The 19,712-nt window shown below is 37.6% G+C and overlaps 1 protein-coding gene across 2 annotated transcripts in view; it reads right to left on the bottom strand.

Annotated features, from left to right (window-relative positions):
* Positions 1–18,490, bottom strand: part of add3a (adducin 3 (gamma) a) — a 118,424-nt gene extending 99,934 nt beyond the window's left edge. Inside the window, exon 1 of one of the 2 annotated variants that reach the window (XM_088635851.1) lies at positions 18,353–18,490. The gene's annotated coding sequence lies outside the window, so the exon portion shown is untranslated. The remainder of the gene's footprint in view (positions 1–18,352) is intronic. The other variant, XM_088635853.1, reaches the window with a different exon arrangement.
* Between the last annotated feature and the right edge of the window lie 1,222 nt (positions 18,491–19,712).

The following is a 19,712-nucleotide window of genomic DNA, read 5'->3' on the forward strand; positions in this document are numbered from 1 at the left end:
AGTCTCCAATGAAAGCCTTCTTTGCTGGGCAACATTATAAAGTTTAAAATGAACAGATTATCAATAAAATTTTCAGTAGCCTCAAAAATGAACACCAGAAAACAATTCAAAATTCAGAACAAATCAAAAAGCTATCATTTTATGATCAATAAAGTTGTGCTACAATGTACAATCTACAATGTATGCTGAATCTGCAAAATTCACACTGCTCTTCATAGCATACCAACATAAAGTAAAGCCTAATATATGACTTGAGAATACAGTATATTAAACCACAGGATTCCAAAAACTGAACACCACTAATGGGTATTTCTGCTGTTTAAAGGCTACTGTCTGACCCCCAGCTATTTAGCTAGACTGTGACTAAAGCAAAAAGAAAGAGAAGGGTTAGATATTCACAGTGACATTTTAGACCGTTTTTCATTCCTGTTTAAAACATTGCTTAGAAGCCCATAAATAAAGCAAACAGTTGAAAGCACTTCCAAAAGCATAATGAATGGAATGCTATACTTAATCCTAAATAGCTCTGGAAACACTACACACATACCATTGAGTTCAGTGCACAGTACCATAGAGCCACTTCTGACCCATAAATTCAGCTCCAGAAATAAACGTGCAAAGCACAACCCTTTATTGAGCTGGGCCAAAAATCAGCATCACAAATGGAATCCTTAAACAAGACTTCACACTTCAAACGAGAATCTTAAAGCAGTGCTTGTCCACATCATAGAAGTATTTTAATTTCTTTGCTCATAGTTCCTTGATAATGAATGTGTACCTGTTCTAATTCAGAGCAGCTGAGAAATCCTCTGACATACTTCCTGAAAAAGCATAATAAATGGAAAATAAGTACCTCTTGCAAAAATATACCATGTTTAATATACACTGTCTATGATAATAATTCTACAATTCTCTGATCATAGCACCAAAGCTTTCAGGAAGAAAACTTAATCAGAAGATAAAAAGGAACACGGCTTAAATAAAACTTCTTTCTTCTAGCCAAGACATTGCAAATGGTCTGCGAGGATCTTTACTAACCATGTTTGGAATTTCAGGTTGTGCACTGGTACTGCATGTGCAGTTGTGTGCAAAAGTTTAGGCAGCCCTGGTCACATTGTATGTTTCTGTGAATCTCTAAGTGAAAAGAATCTGAAACAGCCTCTTCATGGTAGGAACGTAAACATAACACCTTTCTGCAAATTTTACTAATTTTTTCGTAGTAACAACCACACGCTCCTTAATGGAGCTGTTTGAGGACTCAAAAATAATTCACCATAGATAATTCACTCTTACACAGCAGGGGGAGCCTATAAAAAGGTCTCCAAATGCTTCATTGTTGCAATTTGTACTGTCAGGAATATCATTAAGAAATGTCATTTAAAGGGATCTGTTGAAGTCAAGGCTTCTTAGACCCAGAAAAAATGTCTTGTAGAAATGCTTGAAAACTGGTCAGATCTGCAAAGCACAACCAAGAGATCACTGCAAAAGACCTACAGAAAGTTTAGCTGACACTGAAGTAGATTTCCACAGGTCCACAGTACAGCACTACTTACACGAAAATGATCTGCTTAGGAGATTTGTCAGAAGGAAACCTTTCTTATGACCTCATCACTAAAATCAATGCCTGAAGTACGCAAAACAAAACCTTGATAAGCTTGAAACATTTTGGAACAAAGTGCTAAGGACTGATGAAACAAAACTAGAACTTTCTGGCCACAACCAAAGAAGATACATTTGGAGAAAAAAAACGAAGTATTTGAAGAAAAGAACACATTGCCAACCATTAAGCATGGGGATGGATCTGTTATGCTTTGGGGTTGTGTGGAAAAGAGGTTGGATATTTCAGCAAGACAACAATCCGAAACATACTGTACCTCAAAAGCATCCATGAAATACTTAAGTGAAACATGAAGGTTTTGGAATGAGATTCACAGTACACAGGCTTGAATGTTATTGAAAACCTGTGGGGGGATATCAAACATACACTGCATGCAAGAAGACCTAAAATGCTTCTGAACAAAAAGAGCAAAAATAGAAAGACTCTTAGCTGGCTACAGGAAACATTTGAAAGCTGTGATTTCTGCCAATGGATGTGCTTCTACTGTAGGTACTAACTGACAGGGTGCCAACTTTTTCACAAGCCATATTCACTGTTTTATTATTTTGAATATCTATTAAAAACAGTACATATTAAAACGTGTAGTCAGAAAGTCATGTTTAAGTTTGTACTGAGCTTGTCAGCTTCTTTCCACTGAATCATACAATTTGAACAGGGCTGCCTACACATGGACACAATTGAATCTAGTTTTAAAAGAAATGGAAATGCTGCAACTGCAGCGATTTATGTTTTTTTAAATGAGATTGCTTTGTAACAAAAAGTTTTCATCAGTGGTAGTGATGGCTGTTTATTTAAATAAACTACTTTTAAAATTAAATGAATAAGACACAAACATACGGGTCCCAAAATCCAGAAACATCAACAGCGGCTAAGAAAAAATAGCAGGTGTATGACTGCAAGGCAAATCAATAACATCGTTATTTAAGGCAAAACAAACTTTCCAACACAAAGGTTATGCGTACCACAGATAAACAATACACCGACAGCCGAGCATAGCTCTCCCTGGTTGGAAATACATGGCTCTTTTACTTGCTAGCTCAAAATAGCAAAGCAGATAGCTTCATTAGTGTTTATTAATATCCTGGTACACAAGTGCATCTTTTTTTGCACAGTAAAAATTATTTACTTTAATATACAGATGCGCAGGCATGAGAGACATTAAGTAAATAAAATGGCTGAAATCAGGCACTTGACCTGATGAACATCTGCTTGAACTAGGACTGCTCCAGGTGCAACAGCTAATCTTAGAAGGGAAAACAAACCACTTTTATCCCCCCCAATGCAGTGGCGTGGTAGCGCAGTGCTTAGTGTTGCTGCCTCAAAGCTCTGGGGTCCTGGTTCAATTCCTGAGGTGCTATCTGCATAGAGTTGATATATGTTATTCCCATGTTTGCGCATGTTTACTTGGGATGTTCCAGTTTCTTCTCTCACTCAAAAGATATGCTGGTAGGTTACCTGGTATCTGGGAAAATTGGTACTGGGGTGTGTGTGTCTGTGCTGGCATGTGTGTTGGCATCTCCAACTCTTGAGATGGAATGGCATCCCATCAAAGGTGTATCCTGCCTTACTGGGATGTTAAATGGTTATGAAATGGACGGACCTTCAATGCAATGAAAGTATTTTTGCACATATTTCATGAAGAAGCTTATGCATTCAGCTTCTTTAGCGAATGAAGACTAAAATATCCCATTTCAAAAGATGTCCACACAAAAAAAGGCTAAGTACAAATTTACACAAACATCTTGATTTAAACTTTACTTGCCTAAATAAGCAGTTTAAAGCATAAAAGCATTCACTCTGAACAGAAGTTTCAAAGCTAGACAATACAATCAATGTTAATGTGAACAAGCAACTACTTTACATCTTAAGCTGTACTTTTGCTGTAATACATTTGTAATGCATTAGTAATGTTCAGCTTTAAGAAAGGAAACTCAAAATGATGATCAAATCAACAAGCTGTTTTAAAAAGCTGCCTTTTTAGTTCATATACTGTAGGTAGCTCTACTTCCTAAAAAACACTGTTTAAATAAATTTTTCAAAGCATAAAGGAAACACAAAGGAAATGCATGTAAAGGGTTTACCCTCAACCAAAGGGTTGGACTATAAAATAAAAACACAAGCACAATTATTATTGCAAGACATCCATATAGTTATACTAAAATTATTTTAAAGTAAATATTTGTTCATGCATTAACTGCGTGTAAAATGAGAAGGGAAGACTGTTGTTTGCGGTGGGTGGTGAAAAGTGTTGAAAATACAGGAGTTGCCAGTGGAATTCAATCCTAGTCCAGGTGGGCTGGTAAGTCTAGAGGGTTTCAGTGGGTATGGGTTCAAAAACTAGTCTAATGCCCTAATATTGAGCTGATTTACCTTAACAGCTTTTCCCAGCTCTTCAGGTGATGCTGCATTGAAGAGACCTGGAACACCTGAAGACAAACTGGCCCTCCGGGACCAGGACTGTTTAAAACCACCACACGCAGCCAGACATTAAAAGTATCAGTGGTTAGCTTCTCATCTTACAGATAAAACAATATTTTGCATAATCAAATAAAACAGAGAAGGTGTATTGTTTTATGGAAAGCAGAGATGATAAAGGGAGGAAATGATAAAGCATAAGCCAAGCAGATTTTTTAAAAAAAGCAGTTAAATTTCATTAACACACACAAGTCAGAACCTTATCAGTGCCCTCTTTAGCACTTTTCCTGAGTTGGAACAACATGTCAGCTTGTCCTACGATAACACAGTAAACAAGTAAACATACTACATACTCGGCCACTTCTTTTTTAATCTAATTGAGAAAAAAAAATAATGAGCACACCCATTTATACAGCTGTTGATTTACTGGAACAATTGAATGAAAGGCACTCGATTATTCAAAGGTACCATAGCAGAGCCCCAGCCTAGGACCCACTATGTTCAGGTACAAAATTCTGAATTCTAAGTGCTGAAACCAACTTCCCAGGATGGTGACAGGGGACACTACTATAGGAGTTGCCATTCTTTGGATGAGATATTAAAGGAAGGTCCTGACTCTTAGACTTGAAAGATCCCATGACATTCTTTGAAAAAGTAGTAGAGGAGAATTCTGTTCAAACCCAAATTCAACTGCTGAGGCAAACTGTTCGTACATGTAGAGGGACTGCTGCTTTTTTCCTCTCACGACAGCAAAAAACCAGTTTGGCTGGCCTCCTTGCAGATAAATGGATATCAGTGATTTGTTGGGAATCTCCACATTCCTATTCCTGGCATGACTGGATCCTGGCCTTTCCTGACATTATTTAATAGTAACTTTTGAGCACCCGGATTCATGGTGCCATAGTGTTTTGTGTGTCAGGAAACAGTACCCTAGTTTGGTCCTGGGTTTGTTATATTTAGAAAAATCAAAACCTTACAAATAAAAGACAAAAACAGAAAACTGCTCATAGTTTTTGGAGGAAAAATATTTAAGCCACTCATGTACTGTATATACACAGGGCCGTGGCACTTGACGTTCTGGTGCCAACTGTACAGAAGATTAAGGACAGCAGAATGTTGCGTGTGAACAATGAAAGCACTAAGATTTTCAAAGTAAAATTAAACGTTATAAATCATTTCTAGACACTTAACGTCTAAGCCACCAAGAACGTATTTACAGAGAGTAAAGAACCAGCTCTTATGAGATATAAACATCCCTCTTTAACTGCCATTACAGACCAAATCAAATACAAAATTCAAACAAATGAGAACTTTGATTACTATAAGGGGTATATTACAATTCTTAGACAATAGCTTATGAGTAGAATAAGGTTTAAAACTGTACTTGTTTACAATGCACTATATTGTTTTGTATCTCAGATTTTCAAAATCCTTTGAAAGGACATTCTTTTGTAACAATATGAATCTGCAAAAACAAAAAATAAAAAAATAAAAATAAATTAGTGATCTTAACAGAACAGATGTTAAGCTGGTGTAAGTTAATACACAGAATAAAACTTCATCCATTTATCCAATTTTAGTCGGCCTTTCCCGTCGAGGCAGTAGCATGTGCAGGAAACCAGCCATCCACCTCTACTGGTTCCTGATGAGACCTATTGTACCTCCAGGGTGTCTGATGGCCTTCAGGTTCCCTCACCATTGGGACATGCCTGGAGGAGCTCAAGTGGTAGCATCCCGTGAGGCAACCTTACAAGAAGCCCACACCACCTCAATCTCGCAATCAGGAGGATAGTCACAGAGAGCAAGCCTAAGATGACCTTGTTAAACTGGTAATTACCCAGAGCTCAGGAACATAGATAAAGATGGGGAAGTATATCAACCTATAAAATGAGAGCCTGGCCTGAGTACTCAGCTCCCATTTGTCCACCACAGACCAGTATCACCAACACAACAATCTGCTATCATACTTCACGCTGTAACTTGCCACTGCTCTTCATCAAGACCTGAGGTGCTTGAACCCCATCAGTAAGGACAACCACTTCACCCTCAGCTGGACAGAGCAATCCTCCTTTCTCCTGGACGAACACCAGAACCTCAAATTTGGAGGATGCTTTGATCTGGTCCCAAAGTATATTTCTCCTTAAATTTGGCAGGGAAATGTTGGAAGTGCACATCAGAGATCACAGTGAAATGAGGCAAGACAGTGCCATCTGTCAACAAACAGCAGGAATACCACCTCCAAGCCCCAAAACTACACTCTATACCTCAGCTGCCCTTTGAGATCCTGTCAATGTAAATCATGAAAAGCAGCAAAGACAATATACACCACTGTCATACCAGAAGTTCAGACACAGGTCTGATTCAGAGGACTGCGAGAGCAAACAGCACTCAGAAGCAAAACCAGTACCTCCTACTACCGTAACACTGCCCAAATACCAAAACATGCAGCAAAGACTTGTTCTCTCCAGTACACTGGCATAGGGTGTGCTAGCATGGCTGAGGAGTGTAATCCTACTATTGCCAATTACTAACTACTATACTATGATCGTCTTTATTAAAAATGGGGAGCTACTAAATCCCAGTTTTTCCAGTCCAGTGGTACCAAACCTGCCTTACATGAAAAACTCAAGATGTGTAATGATCAATCCACCCTTCCCTTACCAAGAGCCGAACAACATGGTCGAGCATTTGCAATATGACGATCTTCCCACTACTTTTCCCAAACAAAGATACTTTAACCACAATAGAAAGAACCCACCACAGAAAATAATTTGACTCCAGCAGCAATGAAACTGAAGGGTTAAGGTATGGTTTTTATTGTACTACCAGAAAACCGACCAAGCTAACTTTGTTATTCCTCCTACGTTGAAAGCATATCAATCAAGGGCATATCAGAAAATCTTTTTTAAAACAAATTAATCTTCATAAAATGCAACATGGTACATTACACAGATTTGTCTTACTTTTAAATGCAGAATGTCTGCTAGAATTTGAGTTCCATCCCAAAGCAACTACACACTCCCTTAACATTAAAGCACTCACACAACCGTAGGAGTGATTTAAAAACATTTCCCTTGCGTCTTCTGCGTGTTTTCATAATCTGGTCTTTTCAGAAAGGCAGTAAACCACCTGATACGTTATTCTGACAATAATGACTACAATATGTACAGTAATTTACCTTTAGTGATGTATTTACTGTGCCAGAGTGCAATCCTTCCAAGCATCAGTACCGTGAGGGCTAAGTGGTTCATGCAATCAGGGCTTTTAATGTCGGTGCACCTCTTTGCAAAATGGCACGTCAGAAAACCAGTAACAAATTAAAGCCACATTGAAAGGAAAATGTCAATGAAGATCTCTCATCTTTCATTATTATTACTAGCTTGTCTTTTTTAGGAATTCAAAAAAAGGAAAAGAACACAAAACCTGAAATATGGTATATACAGAGTATATAAAGTCGAAACATCTTTTATATTAATAATTGTAATAAACCTAATATTTTTTTTACGATCCGCTTTGCAACATTATTACTGACATTGTCTGTCAGTAATTATCACTGACGTACTGGAGACTGAGTTAAGATTATGCTAAATCAAAAAAAAAACAAGAGATGTAAACATGATGTAAAATATCAACTACAAAATATATGTAAAAGACTATCAATCTGAAGTGGTATCCAAATGCCTGCTGATTGGGAAATCCAGAGAACAAAAAATAAATGAGTAAGTGTAGCAGGAATACAACATATCACATGGTGATAAAGGAAGACTGGAAGTTAATCTTAATGCTTTTTTCCTGTGCTAGAGCAATGTCTGACACTCCGCAAGGCTACAGTACTGAAGAATAAAACTCATTTTGTTTAAACTTGGCCTCTCCAGCATTCCCATGGCTGATATTGACCCAGTAACCATAGTAAAACACTTAGATATCTATGCACACAGCTTTTCTATCCTCAAGAACTCAACAGCACCGGAAAAGTGTTGTATCCTACTGCCAGACTCGAGCTCTTCAAAAATCTCTCTATCGTGACCTTGAGACTCCTCACTTCCTCACAAGAACAAAAATACTCAGTGAAAGAGCCAGAGAAATTCAGAAACTGAGGACTATCTACAGACATAAAGGCACTGTATGGTGCAGTGCCCACAGCATCTGCCAGGATGCTAAAAGAATAATTAACTATGGTTTACATTTAAAAAGTGAAATTTTTGCACGATACCACAATACTGTACATTTAAAACTTGACCAATACCCAAAGTCAATGATTACTCCACCATATTGTCTATTCAGTATTAACACAGGTTCTTCGCGTCTAAATAAAATCTTTGCAATCAGATGTCCAGTTACTTCTAGACACCTTAAAATAAACTTTAGAAAATTGTGCAGTCCTGAAACATGTTGACAGAAGACAGCAATCACATGCTCCACTCAACAACAAATGCACTTTTGTCTCATTGTTTATCCATCATTTGATTCTATGTGGCAGCAAGAAAAAAAATAGTAAAAGGTCCAATAATTAAAAGCGCCAGGGAAAGCTCAAGTAATGGTAAGAATTCAGGCCAACCCAGTGTCATTACCTTGCAGACATACATGTAGATTGTAGGTATACAGAATCCACGTATAATCCAAGAGAACTGCAAAAGGCTCCAGAATTTCTTCATAACTTAACTATATCCAAGAGCAACAGTGAAGCTGGATTACTGTATGCATTCACTTAACTAACACACATTAAACTGTAAAACTGGGCCAGACCAGAATCTAAGTGCATCACCAGTGTTAAAACTTGTGCAATATAGGCTAATTTGCCAGGAGAACTTTCCTTTTTACATTTTCTTAGAAATGACATCAAAAACAAAAAAAAGAAAGTTTTATCTAACTTCTAGACAAAAGGAAGAAAATAAAAATGGCAATTTTATAACAATTAATTTGATTGCTGGATGAAACATGAAACAGTGAAAATAGATTTGCCAACGATGTTGTTGGGGAAGGTCACAAGTATGATTAAAAGTCACAATTTATAGTATTTATGGAAATTGGACAGAAGTCAGCTTGTCCTTGAAAAATCTAAAAAAATGACTTGTGCTTTCAGACAGCTTCTTCAGCTCCCCTGGACATATAACAAACCATGTAAATGTCTACAATTAGGTCACATTTTGCAAACAGGCACTGTTAACTGATGTTAATATGAACAAGAAATGAATGTTTCTTTGACTAAAAAGCAAGGGAAGAAAATACGAGAGGAAAGAAATGAGACACAAAGTTGGCTTACAAATAATCACTAAAAGAATTAAATGAACTTTACTTTGGAAACACAAACGCATACACCCACGCAAATGCCTAATTTTCCTGACAAAGGAGAAACTTTGATAAAATATTCAAAGATATCTTTTTTCATTTCCAAGACCGAAACACATGGTTTTGATGAGCGTCTCTGAGAAGAATGAGGTAATGGTGAAGTCATGTTTGTCCTCTAAGCCAGTTCAAATCCAATGTTTGTTCTATTCTAGAGATGCAAACAAGTTATCTGTTCCTCACGCTTAGTTATTGCTATATTGCTGTAGAGACATCATCATGACTGACAGACGATCCGCTATAAGGAACCCAAGTACTGAAGGGCTGCCAACATGGCATCATCATCCAAAGAAATATTAAAGCTTCTTGAGTGAAAAAGTAAGAAAAGTTGTAGAAAAAAGATTGACTAAATCCAGTCAGATTAAATAGATTTTACCTTTGTTATTTTCTGAGGAATAAAGTCAATGATAGTGTCGTGGAAAAAGGAATCTGCATGGGTTTGAGCACCAGGAAGTAATTACAAGACAAACACCAATTTCAAAAGCCTTTCAGAAACATAATGAAGAACGGATACAAACAAAGGGAGGCTATTTGGCTACCCTAGCCCATTTCGGAATTAGTAAACAAGTCCAGAGCACAATCTAGACACATCATTTTAACCATTATCTTAAAAATATCGGCAACATTTCAGAAAACCAACCCATAACTTCATAAATGTGAAAAAAATCAATTAAAGTAAAGGGTTTGGTACAGCATTTTAAATGTCTTACATATTAGAATCAGACCTGGTTTAAGGTCTCATCCCAAAAATGATACCTCCTGAAGCACAGTCATCGTAATCAAATACTTGGAAATTCCAAACCAGTGGGATATACAAGAGGTGTAGCACCAGGGGTGGTACAAACAACAGCTTATATTATTCATTTAAGCCTGAAAACCATTTACACCACACTATATGCAGCTTACATTTCCTAATGTTTAAATGGATGCATGTCAAGCATCCATTGGTCAGATCTTTTGAAAGTTCACTGCAAAATACCCATCCTTCAAATCAGATGTAATAACAGACTGTTGCAGCTGAACAGGGAGTTGCCTTTTCCTGTGCAACCGAAGGCTACTGCCGGACCCACCCACTTCTTTCACACACTAGTAGGTTGCAAAACGTAGTGTAATGTTTATGAATACACAGAGAGGACAGCAATCTCCAAAAACAATCCTCATAAGCCACAAGCACTTTAAAAGACATTTAAAACCATTTCTGAAGAAGCATGACAGTAAGACAGTTAAACTGATCTTTCAGCATTTGAAAACAAAACTTTCATAAAACAGCTGATGTCTGTGTGTGTGATCTGCTCTAAATTCAACTACTTAATTAGTAAACGGTTCAGCCTGGAGGCTCCAAGGCAAAGTAGGAGGAGATTCTCATGAGAAGGCAATTATCTATCCAATCTGAGCACAGTCTGTTGTGTAGGTAGGTCAGCATGACAGAAAATCATTGTGATCTCAATCTTTTGCAGAATTCACAGAGAAAGGAACGCTTTAGTCTGTCTCAAGCCCGTCTCCAGTGTGCATTTGTGAAGATCAACAACCTGCCAAAGCCTGGCTCGCATTTGTTGCGATTGGCTGCAAGCAGTCTAGATGTCTCTGCATTTCACAGCAAATGCCTTGAGTGGGGCCTTGCACTCCATAAAAGCACAGATATGCCATTGCAAAAAAAACCAAAACAACTGCAATTTGCCCACTCTATGAATTTCTGTTATGTCCTTTCACTAGAGAAATCACAAAGGTTTTGCTATGAACAAAGATGGTTTTCCATACAGATGACACAACCTTTGGGGAAGATCTTTCTATAAATACACACTACAGAAAAAACTAATTTCCTTATCGGAAGTGACAGGTAGAACCACTATAAACTATTGTTACAGCTTAAGAACAACATATAATAAGAAATGTTACAAATAGCTTATCCATTTATGTTACTAATAATGATGGAGAATTATTTCATCCTGTGGTGCTCATTTGGTTGCTAGGAGCTAATACATTTGAAGTTAGTGTCTTAAAGCTCTGTCACTATCAACATGACTGGGTTACATGGGTTTTAAGCGTGTGTTTAAGTGTTTTCTCAGGGTGTTCTAAATAAGTTTAAAGTCTTCTCACCATTTTTTTTAACCTTTTCACAACATTGCAGCATTCAGAGCTCAGCATTCAAAAGACACTGTTGGGTCACAGGTAAAGCCTACATCACCTTGAAACTCAAGGTTAAGGACATTAGAAGACGTGCTGTTTACAAAAGCTTTACTTTAACAGCGACAGCAATCAAAGCATCCAAAAAATCTTCATATCACTGATGAACATACCACACCAATTGTAGAGAAGAATTTTTATGTTGTGACTACACTGAGCAGAACAGACTTACCTAAGGTCACAAGATATGAACAAACCCTCAGACGTCAGATTCAAAGGAGCACCATAATGCACTATGGAAAAGACTGACGTTTGGGCAGCGGCCTATTGAAACACACAGAGAAACTTACCTGCAGATACACATTTGACTACAGTACTGCCATTATGCATTTTAAAAGAGTGTAATTTACAAGGACATATCAACTTTTTACTAGAGTGAATGAGTGTTCATCACACTTAGAAGATATGTCGGAGGCAAATAAGTTGGGTCAAACTATTTTCTTACACTTATAAAACAGTGAATACAAAAAGTACATTATTTCATTGTTCATTCTGATCTTATGTATGACTTCATCATAACAGCTCAAGGTAAACAATACAGGAGCACCCATTAGGAAATGAAGTAGCAGCAAATCCATCGTATTTACCAGTCAAATATTTATTATCATTCACATCTTTAGTTCCATTCTACACATCCTTGAAACAGGATACTTTTTGTACTACAAAACACAGATGTCCGGATTAAATGCCGACTTCAAACAAAACTGGCTATAATTTTGGTAGAGTTTTGCACAGCCACTTAAGTCTTTTTCCTCTAGTTTTGTAACAAAGCACCGTTGATAAGGTTTATTGGTGAAAATGAAAGAAAATAATAAATTTTCATTCTTTTGGAGTCCTGACAAAGAGGTTTTAGTTTGCCGCTGGCTCTGTTACCCTAAGACGAAGACCGAAGACAAGGGGTCTAGCCAGACTAAGCTTTCTCAGCTTCTGCAATATTTATGTAGCTCTTATAAAACAAAGCGTGGGGTGGCAAGAGAGAGGGAATATTGTATGTAAGGCAATACAACAGATAAATCATGAAGCTTTGGTTTTGTATTTTCTTTAAAAGTAGGTGGCTACAGTTTAAAAAAAATGCCTTAGCACAGGCCAGTCTTCTGGCGGTGTCTGGACAAGGCGGAAAAGAAAGAGCATTTGACGTAACAAATTAAAACAGAGACAAATCTGTTTTTCTCCCAGCCCCACATCAGAAAGTTCCTGTGTGTTTTTCTATGTACTCGTGCCAATAATCAGCGTGACATCTGATGGTAAAAACATGCACACAAAAATTAAACCTGGCACGGTAGAGTCCAGTATGCCAAAGCATCTATATAAATCCACAATTATGGAAACTCCTCTCTAGCTATTCAACCAACACCTGGAAAAAACACAAGAGCATTCCTTTCTTTAAAAAATCCACCCAAAAATGCACTACCTTTTTTCCTATTTAGAAGGACTGAATTATAGATACATTTTACATGAAAAAATGTATTATTCCAGTAGTTTCAATTACGGTAAAGAGCTAAAATTCATGACACTCTAATTGCACATTGTTTCGATGGTACAAGATAGCTCGCATCACCAAATAAAAACTCTTCTACCGTAATTTCATCAAGAGGAAAGTTACACTGTGATTTTTTATCCATTCCAAAGCCACTTGTTACTGTATGCATATCCAATAATGCCTGCCTGTACTTACAGTGCGCTTGTGTCTTGGCAAGTCCCTAACCAATAGAACGCCTAATCCCAATTTTTAAGAACATCGGTGCTTCTGAGAGCTGCAAAGGCCTTTGAAGAGAAAAGTTTTTGTTTTGTGTACTGTAGGGCAAAATCAGGCATCAACTGAGCCAAATGTGTCATCACATGTAACTTAGTGTAAACACTAAGGTGAAGCACACAAGGCCAAGAGCTATAAACACCAAAATCCAAGTAAGAACTCTCAACTCTCAAGAGAGACAGGCACTCAATGCAGTCAGCTCCAACTCTCCTTTAAGACACTGTAAAGCTTGCAGCTCGTCAAACAGTGAAGTATGTCCCTCATGGTGAGTGGGTTAGAAGTGCATAACTTCCCACTTGTGCAGTACAGCAATAGCTCTCCTGCCGCGAAAAAAAAAATCGCTAGTTCCAAATTGGGTGTGTAGAAAATGAAGAAAATATTGTTCAAGGAACAATTCTGTATAACATTTTGAATGGCTTTTAATTTATCCACCCATTTTCTAACACTTCTTCCAACTGAAGGTCGCCGGGGAGCCAAAGCCTGGGTGCAGCAAACAAGAGGGACCAAGGCAGGGTACAGGACACCAGTCCATTGCAGGGCACACACAGACACAAACACACACACTCACACCAGGGCCAGTTTTCCCAGAAGCCAATTAACCTGCAGTGCTTCTTTAGACTGTGGGAGGAAACTGGAGCATTTGGAAGAAACGCATACAAGCACAGGGAGAACATATAAACTCCACAAAGACGGCATCTTTAGAACTGAAACCAGGCCCTAGTGCTGCGATGCAGCAATGCTAACCGCACTACGTCACTGTGCCGCCCACTTATGATTTATGAAATATGTAGACCTGAAGTTAAAGCATAAATTGCAGTGTACTTTGTCCCTAGCAGTTAGTTAACCATTAAACAAAATCAACAGAAAAGTTGCTATTTCATTTGCCAATGTGCAGCTGGGTTTGTCAAAGCAGGCAAAAGTCTCACCACTAGGAATAAACTAAGACACATTGTCTGTCAAAATGTGGATTTAGGCAATTTAGTAGTAGTCCTAAATCGCAGCCTCTTTTCCCCAACCTCAAATCATTTTATCCACAGTCCTCATCTCAAATTAGTCAGATGCAACAGTTCTTTTTTTTAACAATCAGCCTGTCCCTGTATCTCCAGGCCACTTCTGTAACCCAGACTACGACTTTATCTTGCAACACAATGGCCAACTTCTGGATCAATGCCATGAAAATATTCTTATTTGTAGAAGACTACAGAAGATTACTTTTCCCCGGTCACTGTAACCCTTAACCCTGAACTAAAGACAGTAAGAGTTTTGTAATCACTGCCTTGAGGCTCTGAGTGGAAACTAAAGACAGAACCTACTGAAAGTTAAATCCCTCTAAAATCACCTAGCCATGCAGATATGGAAATACGTTGCTCAAGTACCCAAGTTTCTCACACCCTACTATGTGACTTGACCTCAGTTTGTCATTCCCTAAAGAGACTGTCTGTGCCAAGTTCTGTTAGAAATGTTGGTGCCAGATCTCAGTGTAATTATCTATCATCAGCAAGGCCATTGAAAATAGTTGCAGAATTAACACCTTTTTAATTTGGGAATAGATACTGTATGACTAACATGATTTCACTCTCAAGCACAAGCAGTAGAGGCACTGTAAGTATTGTGCTAATACATTTGGCTGAATATGCAAAAGATAAGATTTTGTCTTTCACTAAATATTGCCAATGTAGACCGAAAAACTAAACTGATACACCTGTCCTTTAGACAAAAGAAAAAGTTCCACTTGCAAAAGTACATTTCACATAAACAGAAGTACCACTTGTGCAAAGTACTGGATTTCACAGTGCAGAGCTTAATGTGCGTTAACAATGTGCCTCATTTATTCCAATTGTGTCTTGCTGTTATTTACAATTGTTGTTGGATACAAGCAGGTTGTGATAGTGTTTTCCAATATATCCCCTTCTATTGAGACCGCAAAGCACTGAAAGTATTCAACAACACTTTGTGCATAAACTAATTTAATAATGTGTTCTTTTTCAAACCATATTAAATATTTGTGACTTATAGAACAGACTCCTGGGAAAAGAATTTTACCTGAATAACAGCACTATAACTAAATCCAGCATTACATGTCCATTTGCTTAATTATTCAAACACTGTAAGGTTTACGCCTAACACACCTACTGTATGTGAACAATCACTTTTATGATCAGATCCTACATATGTCCCATCAAAAACAATGAAGTAATGAGATTTTATAGCAGCCATGCAAATTGAGCTCATAACAGGGGTGTGCTCAAATATAAAAAAGAAACCCTCTCTGCCTTTTTGTTACAGTACTCCCTTTAGTGTGCCTTGTCAGACCATGCATTTGATGTGCCATCTCTCCAACACCTCAAAGTGCCCAACTCAAGCTGCCCACGCAAGCAGCATACAAATCTACTAAGTCAACAGGCCAGCCTCCAGGCACAGGAGGTTTGGATGCTCTAAAGAGTCTCGACTTGCAATATCACTGCAATAATCTCATTTTATGCAGAAGGGACAAGTAGGCCTACGTTTGCAATCAGAGAATGCACACTGGCTCTGGCGCAAAGACATCTTCAGTACCACTGTGACTTTACAAGGTCAGGGAGCTTAAGATGTATCCTAGGAGGGAACATTCTGCTTAATAAAGCAGAAACACTTCCAAACAGAGCATTTTAAAATAAAAATTATATTTTGGTTGAAGGAATAATTATACAGTACACATTATATGGTAAAGTCCATAAATACACCCCACACAGGATTCTTAGTAGTCCCAACTTGATAAGTAAGAGTAGCTGCCTGCAGCTGGTTTGTATCTGCCAACAGAATTCACTGCAGAGCATCAATCACAGGCTGACCTCACAGAATTGTTGGACTAGATTCATACATTCTTAAGATCTTACTGCAAAACATTTTCAGATTACCAAAACTCTATTAATAGTGGAAAACACCCTCATGCATGAGACAATAAAATTCCCTAAGCAAAATGATCTGAAGCCTCTCTGCTTTATGCAGTTATTTGTTTTTTCCATGTCGGTTGTCCACACCATTCCTTTACAAATCAAATGTAATTAAATAAAGATTCCAGAAGAATAGCACCATGGTAAATTGCCCAGTTTTATATAGTTGCTATAACTTTTTCTTGTCTCTTTCCACTTTTAAGGAATGGTAGATGTACTTACAGTACGTAATGTAAAAATCATATTCTGTTGCTGTATCTTTCATACAGTGCAAGTGCATATTTATACACATACTGTATAGGTCTATATAATGTAGGTGCTTCCAAAGCCTTGGAAGGTTTAGATAGCAAATCAAGCAGAGCCTTTCTTCATCTTATGTACATCAGAATAATAATTTTAATTGGCTATACTGTTTGTAGACTCAAAGCCCTACTAGGTCTTTATTAAATCAACACAGTTATAAAGGCAACACAACACCCCCATGTCCACTGAGAAAGACCGTGTTTTCTCATACATTGGTATAACCTCAGAACATGTAGTTATCTGCTATTATGAAGTTGCTGGTCTGAGTCCTTCACAGGAACCTATCACACTTTCTACAGGATGTTTGCTATGTAAACACCCTACTGTTACACAAAAGTGTGGAATTTACAAATACACGGTTTAATGAGAAGATACATTTGACCTAAACATTTTGTGTGCAGACTCCACATCAGTACACCTTATTTACCATAAGACATTTACCTGCTTACATGATTAAGGGTACTTCATTAGGGTACCCCAGGAATATTAAGGGTCCTCATAAAAGACATGGCTCTTTCCACAAAGGTCGATATGTCCTTTACTTACCAATATTGATAATATTAATGGAGTATGCTTCTTTAAAAAGTATAACTGAAGGAAAATCTACTTTCCCTTTAAATCTCAATGTAGTTGTTAAACACAGGAAAGCAAAGGTACTTGTAGCTCATTATAATTAGTAAATCTAACAAGTTAACTATCTTGATAAAGTTAATCCACAGCATATTCAAGTCAGATTTCTTTCACTGTCAGCTTTTAGGCTATTGCTAAACCATAAAACAGTTAATTACAAAATCTCAGTTACAGATTTTCTTCTAGAAGAAGATAACAGTTTCTCTTCCCAACAATCTCAAATCAAAGATTTCAGACATTAAAGAACTGGCACAGATTATTTTAATGTTACAATTCTTTACATGCACCTTTGCAATTGGTCTCGTCAGACTTCAGTATTTCTAATAGCATAGTTTATTATTTAACGTAAAATCAGATTTCTAGAATGAATGGTGGTTTTTTGTTTGTTTCTGGAGGCATTTAATGTATTGCTGTCGCATAACCTTGCCCTGATCATGCTTACGTACCTCAGTTACCTGCGTTCACTTACACAGCTCATGTGATTATAGGGGCATAAAACTTTGCCTATAAATAAAATTGACTTCATAGTAACTTTTTTCAAAATTCGCAGAGCTTCTCTGGACCATGTGAAAGGACACACCTTAAAGGTGGTTGCCAAAATCTATCAGCCGCATCTCACTGCTACAGTACACGGCACTTCAGCAATTAGCGAGCTATGGTCTCCCCATTTAACTAGTGCAGCTGAAGTCGACCTGAGACCGTTCAAAATCCTAACCCTATTACATTTGCAACCTGGAGTCTTTAAAGTCTTTGCTAAATCCGGCTGCTTAAGGATTGTTTCAAACATTTAAAATCAATACAATCTTCACCTCATTCTAATTCACCTTGCTTTGTTAATCAATAAACCCTTGCTTCGGTTATGTACAAGACTATTTGCAGCTGTTGTAATGATACATAACTCGCTACCTTTCGTTTTGCTAAGCTATCATTTTCTAACCCACCCACTCCCAGTCTACTGAAATCGATAAAACGGCTTTAATAAACGAGTAAACAATTTGTTTGCGACTGCTCATCTGATCCGCATCCCTGCTTGAGGATTGCATGTGTGCTACCAGCTGCTGCAGTGAATCTTCATGCACACAGTCAGAACCATTTGAACTACAGCGTAATTCCTAATAATGTTTTTATTTCATACCTAAATTCCGACAGCATCTGATAGAATCTTTAAACAATGCGTTACCTGAAATGTTCCCCTTCGTCGAAAAAAAACAGGTGCTTTCATTCACTTCCAGAACCAGATTGCTGCAGTATCTCCTGTTGCTAGCGTTTCCAGCCTGGGACTCACTATCTGGCAGGAAGTACCTTCTGCCCTCCCTCGGCTTGTGTTGCAAGCTTCACATGAAGAGCACAATCTGGCAAATCCTCCACCCTGCATGTGAGAAAACGAGACTGGATTCAAAATCAATTGGAGTGCTTGTGGGTCTATAATTACTCATTTTGTTACAGCGATAGTATTATAATTCCACTGCACTACCCTTTTGTGTTTTAGTACCAAGTCCATTTCTTATACCAAATCCTCACATTTTATACTTAAAATGTTTGATACGGTGATACATGGTGCTTAATATACAGCATGGTTTTCCGTTTGTCGTTTTTTAAATTGAACCTCCGCATTTATAGTATTTACATCTAAATTTGTGTTTCAGAATTAACAACATCTATTGCAGGATTATAGTCTACCCGCGATATTACTAGAGGAATGCATTCTGAAACGTATGATCCACAATACACACACATTTAGAGGTACCTGGTTTGTATAAAAAGATGTCGCAATACTAATTGATGTGCCAGTCGCAGCGATCGGCCACTATGTTTTTGAAAGAGTCTTGCCTAAAAACGAACTCTTTGACAGTAGCGGTAATCTTATTCGTTTCCTCTGCTTAACTCAAACATCTCCCGCAGCAGCACACAGCGTGTCAAATGCATCTGCAGGCAATTCAAGCCTGTTTAGGCTTCACTGAAACTGCATCACAACGGACGTTTATCGTTATCGATTTTGTGCAACACGCCCCCTTCCAGAGACAAATAAATGATAACATAGTTTCATATAATGTAGGCCTTTTATATTTTTTCAATTTATATTAAATATATATGGTATTCGGTTTAAACTAACCTCCTCTAGTTTTACATTAAATACACAGAAGCACATAAAAGTGTTGGCAAGTATTGCAGGGTGATTTTATGGCGTACCTTCTGAGGCTCTGTAAGGTCATTAACTAATCTAGTGGAAATAATTATCTTTCAAAATCTGTCTGGGGATAATCGTGTCACAATATATATTTTATAGTAAAGTGCCAAAAACATTTTTCTATTTTTAATCACAATATTCGATAGCTGATTTTTTGATTGATCAATCAATTGAACGACCCAGTGTCCATGAAACCTGTGTCTGCTTTCTACGCTAATAATGGGTTGTAGTTACACCTTCCATGGGATTGCTGGTGAGACAAAAACATATGCTGCCATTAACATTCCCAGCCAGACAGGAAAAAGGGAAATAGTTTTCATTATTAAGGAACTTAATAAAACA

This window comes from Lepisosteus platostomus, chromosome 6, assembly GCF_059453375.1.
Source record: "Lepisosteus platostomus isolate fLepPlt1 chromosome 6, fLepPlt1.hap1, whole genome shotgun sequence".
Lineage (NCBI taxonomy): Eukaryota > Metazoa > Chordata > Actinopteri > Semionotiformes > Lepisosteidae > Lepisosteus > Lepisosteus platostomus.